Below are 10,214 nucleotides of genomic sequence, written 5' to 3'. Positions count from 1 at the left end.
ATAGAGTAAATATGTAGGATGTTGAAAAACATCAAATAAAATACACAGTAAAGATGGTCAATTTGAGAAATCAATCATGAAACCTCTTATATAAAATTCAAAACATTTAACAACTTTAACCACTTAAGTACCAAATTCTTTTCATTTTATATAAAAATTATATCAATTTAAATTAAATCTTTATCTATATTCAAACTTACCAAAAATATATTGAATAAAATAACATGATGATGTATTCAATGAGCTCAAAGTAAAAATGGAATTTTTCCAAATTGAATTTAATATTAGTGAATAAAAGTTGAAGAAAGACTTTTTGAAATAAATATTTTTAATTTTATTTTAATAACTAAAAAAAATCCAATATATTTTAATAAATTTTTTATAGGTAATTTCTTGATGGTATCTAGAGTTTAAAACATGTTAGATATTGAAAGACATTAAGTAAAGTACACAATAAAGCTGGTCAATTTGGAAGAGTAAATATGTTGGATGTTATCCAATAAAGTACACAATAAAGTTGGTCAACAATAAAGTTTGTCAATTTAGGAGATCAATCATGAAGCTTCTGGTATAAAATTCAAAATACTTAACCGCTTAAACTAAAGTACCAAATTCCTTTTATTTTATATAAACATTATATTAATTTAAATTAAATCTTTATCCATATTCAAAATGAATTAAATATTGAAAATTTTAAAATTATTTTTTATATAATTTATATAAAGAATATATAATGTTTTAAGAGAATTTTCAAATTCAATTAAAAAAAAAACTTGAAATTATTATAACCGAGTTTATTATATTATTTGTAAAATAGATGGATTTAAATAGAGATAATAATCATTTTCACAGTTACTTAAAATAAATTGAATTAAATTTTTTATAAATGTTTATATTTTTTAAAGAGCATTTCAAAAACAGCAGGACAATAATGCATATTTTGTGACAGCTAATTCGTGAGATAATTTATTCAATGAAAAAATTGTTGAGAAGTTGGAAACACTCACTGTGAGACTACACAGACAGAAATAAATATAGATGACAGGTATGCAAGTTGTGCTTTTGCTCGAGGGGCACACCTGTCTTGGTATGCAAGTTGTGATGGAGCGGAAGACACGATGTCGTGAGAACATGTGCCAAGGAACGCGGTGACGATAGATGTGAAGCTCGTTCATCGTACTTCACCTTCTTACTTCTAGATTTATCATAACATTCACTATCATGGAAGGTGGGAATTTAATTTAATTTTTTTTTTTTGAAATATTGTGTCATCCTCACCATGTCCTCAACGTTAGTTCATCCTTAGATTTGATCTAGAATGTGAATATTTTTGTGCCCGTTATTTTTGGCAATTTATTTAAATTTTTTTTTTTGGGGTAATTTTTTCGTTTTTTGTTATTAAAAATTTGAAAACAAATTAAGGGTGGGAGGAGGAGGGGTTATACATAATTTCAATGGGAAATTAGCTATAAGTTATTCTTGGGCTAAGACAAATACTAATAATCATGCAGAGATGTATGACCTTCTGTTAGGTCTAATCTTGGCAAAAGATTTGAATATACAAAAATTGATAATCTTGAGGGACACTCTTCTAATAGTTCAACATTTGTACAAAGGCACCTGGCCTAAAGAAAACCATCTCAAACTCTTGCTCCAAAGAATCTCTAGAGCTCTCGAATTATTCCCTCTTAAATACTTCTTCCACATCCTCAGGAGGCACTAAATTTCAGAAGCTAGCAAACAAGCCAACCTAGCTTGTCTTGTTATAGCTGGGAAAATAGAAGTAAATGGTAGTCATGGATGGAAAAGTATTCCATGCCCCCTCCTCCAAGTATATGTTGTAATGTCTAAGGTTACAAGGACAAATCATTTTTCCCTTAGTCTCATTCAAAATTTTAGGAAAATGGGTAAAAATTGGGCGAGCATGCGACAGGTTATCGTGGCTCCCATTGACACAACATTTCATGTAACTCATTTAATCTCAATCTCTTCACATGCCTTGAGTATAAGGAAACAATGATGTTTTGATCTCTGCTCAAACCTCACAGTCATGCTATTGATTTCTCTAATGGCTATAGTAATTATGAAGGTTAATGGAGTATAGAGTAGAATCACATGTGGGATTAACTCCAAGCATGTTAAATTTATAGTCTTAGATTGATCTCCTACTCTCAGTGTGTTAATTCCTTGCCAATTCAGGCCCTGTTTCCTTCAGAGGTGCCTAAGTAGTTTTTCCTGAGCACAATCAACATCTCCAGGATTCTCTGTGGCAATGAGCATAACTTTCCAGTCTACAGCTTCATTAGTTTCCGAGTGAACTCTGATAGTAGCGCTTCCATCTAGAATCGTTTGGGTTTAAGGTTCATTCTGGTGTGTCCATGTCAATAAGTCTTTGTTGGTTGCATTTTCATCTCTCAATTTATCTTTTTACGTTGGAGCTCCTCAAATTTGTGTTTCTTTATCCATCTGTCTAGTAGTCTCCTCTTCTCGCTCGTCCTTTACATCTTTGAATTTAGTGAAGCCTCTTCCATTTTTTGAGTTAGCTCTGTGCTTTGGTGTCTTTGTTATCTACACCCTTTTTTCAGCGAATTTAGTCATCTCACTACTACTCGGGCCCGGGTGTCACTATATTTGGTTTTCTTTGGGTGGGCTCTGTCTCCTTTGGTGAATTGTGGTTGTTTCCTCTTTGCCTAGACTATGTTGTCTACAATAGGGCCACTCTTCTCCTCCTCCAAACAAATTTTTCCTTGGCCCCTTTCTCGTGTAACCCTCAAACTGTTCTCCAAAAAATCTAGTGCATCCTACAAGAAGGAAAATAGGTCTTCCCTACTATCAATATGAGCATGTGCGAAAAAACAGATAAAACTCCTCAAACTGTGGGTAACCTGGTGATGGGGCCCATTAATAGGTATATTTTGAGGTTCATTGTGCTATCCTCCAACCCTTAAAACTCTCCTTTTCTCACATTAATTCACATTTTTATCCATAATATGCTTAGTAGGAATACTAAAGGGTGTTTGTCATATTGCATGGCCTAATGATCCGAAGTGGATCCTACACACTCTCTAAGTTTTCATGACTATTTCAAACTTATGCCAAAAGATTCAAGTCTTAGAAAAAACAAGTTATCAGAAGGAATCCTCGTGACAGTTGCAGTTGTGGCCAGAGCGCAGCAATGAGGACCCTCAGTGGAGTGCGCAGAGGTTGGCACATGGTAACGCGCCCTGGCACAAATTGGTGCTGTATCGTAAGGCATCCCCCTCAGTGAAGGAAAGCCCTGAAGTGCCTAGACCCAAAATCGCTATGAAATGTGAAAAAGTAATGCATTTGGTTCCATAGCGTGGGATTCCACAAACCGGCAGGATATCGGAAGGCCTCGAGGTGGTAAGCAGTTTTGACTGAGTCCCGCACGATGCCACACATCGAGCAACACACATCCTACGGATGAGAGAGAAAACCGCCTGCATCGGACGAGTAAACGTCATGCAACTTGCCCGCCCAATACGAATGATGACTGTAGGATCTAGGGGGCCTAGATTAACGGAGGAGGTGCATCCCGATAAATGACAGAATTTGACGAAGTTATAAAGCAAGATTACAGGGGATTTGAAGTCCAATGTGGACGATGAGTTAGAAAACGATTCATGTTCCACGGGCAATCTTGAAGCAAACAAAATTAACAGCCATTCGAATATGATTCAAGGAATCTGACACCCAGTTCGTTAGGAAACAAGTGGCCACCTCCCTACGAGGCGTTACCCAGTGATGATGACATAGAGCAGAGGAATTCGAACGGACAGAGGCAGGGAAACCAGATGGCCAGGAAGCAGAAACGAACAGTCAAAGAACAAGCTGGCTTTAAAGCCACGAACTGACAAAGAAAAAAAAAAGGGGGCAGTGACAAGAGTTAGCTAGACGCAGAAAGCTAAGAGCAGAGAACAGAGAGTAGAAGCCAAGCTGACCCAAAGGCAACATCGAACCAGACAAAGCCAGAGAGAGTCAGACAGTCTGTGTACTCAATAGAAGGCTTGAGAGGTTCAAGAAAACTCCTCGGCATAGGCTTGTCATACTACTGTGAATATTAGAGGTTGAGTTTCAGTAATGAGAGTCTATGCACTCCATTCCTACTCACTTTTATCTGTTTAGTGAGACTCGAATTGAGCTCACTATTGTAAAAACTCTGCTTGAAAACATAATATTGAGGCCACCACTGAAGGCTAGACCAGGAGATGTAACCCAAGAGCATTGGGTGAACTCCTTATTAAACATGTTGTGTTTGCATGTTTGACTGTTATGTTTTCTCTAACTACCTTAGTGTCTATGTATTCTAGCAATCTTATCGATCCATTGCATAAAGTAACATAGGCACATCCATGCACATAAGTCTGTAATACCTTTAATTCTTTGTCCTGGATAAATTCCAAATCACCTAATGTGATTAATATGCAACAAAAAGAAACATTTTTAGAGATATTTAGTATGCAAGGGTTTGATGGAGACAACTAGAGAGAATATAGGAGGTGTGTCCACCTCATTAATTCTCCAACTCGGATTGTGATCAAAGAATCTTCACCAACAACTCGAATTCACTAGTAGCTGAGGAACTCCAAGTCCATGTGAAGATCAAAGGAAACCAGATCCACAAATCTCGATATTTTGGAGGGAAGCATTCCTCCTTTCAAGGGGGCTGCCCCTCAGCTAATTTTTGTATAAATAAACCAACCAAAAGGCTCATTAGGATTTGAATTTTTGTTGCAGCTAGGGATAGCTACTGAGAGCCTAGTGCTTGACATTGTTATTCTCATTTTTCATATGATGTATGTGACTCTTATTTTCTGCTAATGGAAAGTTCACTATTGGTCTGCATCTGAGTTAGTTTTGGAGGGTTGAAACCCTTGGGTTTGGGCCCAACCCAGAGGCTTTAGTCCCTCTCTTGTATTTCTTCCTTGTTCTTACTCAAGTTATTGAAATGCTTTTCTTGTTTCATTAGATGTTATATTACAAAACTTGGAGTTGCAAGTTTTCCTATCACCTCTCTTGTGGGAAGAGTGATTGGGAGATCTACAATAAAAACCCAAAAATATTTGTTTATGATTTCTTGGAAATTATTAAGTATTGGATTGCAATATTTCTACATGTTTAGTTTATGCAACTTAGAAGTTAGCAACATTGGTTTGGAAATTGGAATTGTGTTGTAGGTTAGAGTAGATTTCAATAAAATTCAACTTATCTTTTCCATGTTAATTTACTTTTTTGTAATAATCATCATTTGATGCACATGCTTGATTGGTTTGCAGGGATTGTGTTGACTTGCAGGGGTGGGAAAACCTTTCTACATCCACCTAAGCCACTTAATCTATCTTATAGAAATCTACCATTACTTCCAAGCTCTGCCACCGAGACCACTCTAGTAAGATAGATGGAGGACACCCTGGGCACAAACTCTAGTGCAAGTTAGAGCTTTGAGAGGTACTAGGATTGACTAAGGGGCTTCCACACCCTTCATTCACCTTGTTCCACCTTCACCCAACTTTTCTGTCTTCAAGACACCATTTCTGTCCTCAAACAACTCTCGAACCCTTCTCTTGTAGCAAAACAGGGCCTCCTGTAGCAATACAGAGCCTCCTATAGCACTTCCTGTAGCAGACCTATAACATCATTTTCTTCAGCCATATTTGTTCCATATTTTGACCCTTGAGTATTGAAGTTTAATAATGGCCTACAAGCCTTGATTTCATGATTAGGGAAGAGTCTAAGACCACTCCAACCCCATCCTTTCCTCACTGCAACCATAGGACATCAAATAGAATTAGAATTAGCATTTTTTAATTATGATGAAAGTTGAATTTCTCATTTTCAAGCAAAGTTGCAAATAGATAATTGATTCATGCAAGTAGGTTGTTGATTTGATTAAGAATGAAAATAGAATAGCATGGTTGACTTCTTGCAATTAGATTAGATTTTTCCCTGTTTATGCAATTTCAATTCAACATTTACATTGAAAGATTGGCATTTTCATTTATGTAGAATCATGTTCATTTCCTTGCAATTATGACATGCTTTTATCTTTATAGTTAGTTGAAGGTGTGGCCTCTACCCCCAAGATCCATTTCAATTTTTTAGATCTTGGGGGCCTCCCCCCCAAGATCCGGATCATTGGTATCAAAGAAGGTTATTATTCCATGGGAATGAGGGTTGATGCCATCTTCTATTCGGATCAATTACCTACCTTCTCCACTTAGAGAGATTGAAGAGGAGAAGCAAGAGACTGCCCCTCAAGCCAATCCACCTTCTTATGCTAAAAGGTTGGTCCACCCTAACCAACACACCTTACAAGAGGTTTAACTTTTAGGAGAATTGAAGAACTTGTGTGTCAAGACACCCCTTCTCCAGGCCATCAAAGACGTTCCCATTTACAACAATATTATTAAGGATAAATGTTTCAAAAGGATTGGAAGAAGAAGAAGAGATACCCTAACTATCAAGGTTGTTGGACAACTATCTAATCTGATGCTTGGGAGGGTGATCTCCCCAAAGTACTTGGATCCTGGTGGCCCAGTAGTGGATGTGCACATTGATGGCATTATGGTCTCTAATACTTTGATCGATCTTTGGGGTGCAATCAATGTGATAACCCGAGAAACCATGTTGAATCTTAATCTCCAAGGGGATTTGAGGAAGACGACTGCAATGATGCATCTTGCAGACAGATCCATAGTAGGTTCTAAGGGAGTTTTTGAGGATATCATGGTATCCATTGAATCATGGGAGCACCCCACTGATTTCTTGGTCCTCTAGCCCAAAAACAAGTTTAATGGCTATCCTCTCATCCTAGGAAGGCCTTGGTTGGCCACTATTGATGCCTACATTAGTTGTAGAGATGGGAACACGACTATTAAGAATGGGCATTTACCAAAACAACTTGTGTTGTATCCTCCTTCTCAAACCTCTTTTGAGCATGATTTACCCTTATGGTTACAGGATGAGGAAGAGGAATAATTTTATAAGACAACCCCCTCCCTAGTTTGCACACTTGACACTGTTATAGGGGGAGGGAAACTTGATGAAGATGACCTTATTAACCATATCCTACATAATTAGTCTCCCACTACCATACTAGTTGATGAGATGGTGAAAGAATCTAAGAGTAATCCTTGGACTGATTTTTGCTATGTTGACTCTAGCCTAGAACATACCAAAGTTGTGGAGATTGGCCCATCCAGAGCTCTAAAGATCAACCCCTCTCTCTCAGTTGAGTAGGAAGAACAATTATGTAGTGTGCTGAGGCAACACCTGGATGCTTTTGCATGGGATTATAAGGAAATGAAAGGTGCACATCCTTAAGTTTGTACTCATCATATTTACATCAGAGAGGGATGCAAGCTTGTGCGCCAACCCTAGAGAAGGATGAACCCATATCTTAAGGACATTGTGAAAGATGAATTACAAAAGCTATTGGATGCAAGGTTCACATATCCCATTTCAGATTGTGTGTTGGCATTATGATACAGGTGTTGTCCTTGATGGAAACTCACATAGATGACAGTTCACAGTGCAACAGGTTAACAAAAAAGGATTACAGATCAAGCTCCCGAGATTGAAGAAAGAGAATGGTTTAAGAAGTATACGCTGGTTCACTTTGTTAGGGTCCAAACCTAACCCCGTTATTTATGTAATAGGGTCGAGTTATAGTTATAGTTAGTTAAAGAGTCAATAAAGCCCATATTAATAATTGTAAGTGGTTGACCCACATTTAAAGAAGGGACCATAGTTAGTTGCAAATGGGCCAATGTGTTAGATAGATGGTATTAATAAGAACCATGGTACTGACCCATGGTATTGCATGTATGAATCCTATATAAAGGATAGAGACTCCCCTTGAGGAGCGTTATGTCATATTTTGTAATCAAGCCCAACTCTATTGGAGGTTGCCCCCTCGAAGAGGTAAGTGAACATTACTTTCCTTTCTGAATAATAAAATACATGTTGTTATTTCTCATTGTTCTGTGTTCTGGGTATATTTCTTGGCATATTTAGTATTCTGGTATCTTCTCGCAGTTCAAGATCATAACAAGTGGTATCAGAGCACTTTCCAGTGTTGGTGGGATCTCCATTTTTAGTAGATTTTTTTTTGGCTAGAGACGTGTTCCAACATCTTTAAACCACAAGATTTGTCGTTGAGCGCATAAACCTATGGATTTGGGGAGGCATGCACGCAGGAAATACAAGAGGTGGTCACGCTTGTTGGACTCCCTTGTAACCCTTGTGGGTACCCGTTTGAGTAGAAGCGCATTAGACAGAACTGCGCACAGACTGTCTTCCAAGTGCCCTCTGGGTATATCGGAAGCCCCCTAGGCTCACCTGAAATATAGCCATAGATAAACCGTCGGCCATCTTGCTGCTACAGTACACTGGGAACAACACTCGGGGAGATTACTCGCGCGTACGATAGGGTAGTCGGGTAGTATGGCTAAGGGTACGGTTGATCCTCCTTATTTAGTGCCCTGAAAGATTGGGCCGAGTACTACTATTGGACCCTTATGTATATTGCAATATGTAGCACCTGACACTCCTTGAGACAATAGTTCCCTTGTCTCTCTCTAGATTGTGCCTCATCTTTGCCAGATTAGATCTAGTAGGTTGGGTTCTGCCACAGCCGCAACAATCAGATCTGCCATTCAGATCTAGCAATAGGGGTTCGATCACTGCCACATTCCTACTCATACTCTACAGTTGAGGGTTTCACCAACAGATCTGACTATTTGTGTAGGGAGGCTTGTGGCTCCTATACCTGGGCATGATTCTCGCAAAACATTGGGGAGAATTAAATTTTCTAGGAATTGGCGACTGCAATATTCCTAAGCAAGGAGTAAAACTCCTTACGCTTATAGGAGACTTAGCCCATAAGAATCAGGTCGACGGGCTGAGCAAGATGGTACCATTCACTTGTCAACGTCAAAATTTCAGGTGGTCCCAAATTATTTTTCACAGTAACGACAAGTGCACCAAATTTGTGCATGTTACAAACCAGTGCTCAAGCTATGGCCAATGAGAAGATAGAAACCCTTGAACACAAGTTGGAGGAATTAACGAAGCAGATCCAGTCCTTAAATGACACAATCACCAAGGGCAAGTCAGGGGAACAATCAGAGGCATATGCTTTTAATGAAATCCTTGAGGGCAAATCTAGCCATTCTCTTCACTTCTATGGAAACCACCAATAGTCCCAGCCTCGACCACCCAAGCTGGACATGTATAAATTTGATGGCTCTCATCCGTCCATATGGCTATCACAAATGGAGCAATATTTCACATTGAATCACATCAGAGATGATGCGACTAAGCTAAGTGTGGGAAGCCTGTACTTGGACCAAGAAAGATGGCAATGGTGGCAGTGGCATCAACATTGCTATGCAAGGCCAATGACTTGGCAGATATTCTCAAAAGCCCTTTCTGATCACTTTGACCATGAATCTAACTTTTTGGGTCGTCTTACTAAGCTCTGATAGATAGGCACAATGCAAGAATATATTAAAGCCTTTGAAGCATTAGCCTTCCACACAGGAGATCTAGCAGATGAATTCTACTTGGAATGTTTTATCAGTGGTCTCAAAGACACCATACAAGCCCACGTTCAGATGCACCACCTAGTCTCATGGTTGGCATCTTACACGAAAGCTCATGAAGTAGAATGCACGTTAGCGGCCTAGTCGACTTGTCCAAATTTCATAGCCAAAGGACGCCCCACCTAGGCTCCAGCACTACCCAAAAACTTAAGGTTCAAAAGGTGTCACAAGCGGAAATGGTGGAAAGAAGAAAGCAAGGATTGTGTTACTACTGTGATGAGAAATACTCCCCGGGGCATAAATGCAAGGAACCCAAATTTTTTCAAATTGATGCTACTGATCACAGTTCATCTGACGAAGCCCTACCATTTGAGGGACCGGAGGAGGAAGATGATGACAACCAGCTGGACAATGAGCTCCCAGCTACACCAGAAGAAACGGTTATCTCGCTCCATGCTTTGGCAGGAATTTCTTCTCTCCAAACTCTCAAAATCAGAGGTTTTATTAAACATCGCCCTATAGTAATCTTGATTGATAGTGGCAGTACGCATAACTTTATCCATCAAAGAGTCGCCGAAGTAGTGCATTGTTTTGTCAGAGCAGTCTCTAATTTCTAGGTCCAAATTTCTGATGGGGGGACAATGAAAT

Source organism: Pinus tabuliformis, chromosome 4_1, assembly GCF_031772625.1.
Source record: "Pinus tabuliformis cultivar Carrire ecotype Pingquan chromosome 4_1, CPIR1, whole genome shotgun sequence".
Classification (NCBI taxonomy): domain Eukaryota; kingdom Viridiplantae; phylum Streptophyta; class Pinopsida; order Pinales; family Pinaceae; genus Pinus; species Pinus tabuliformis.
Note: the sequence above shows the minus strand (reverse complement) of the source record.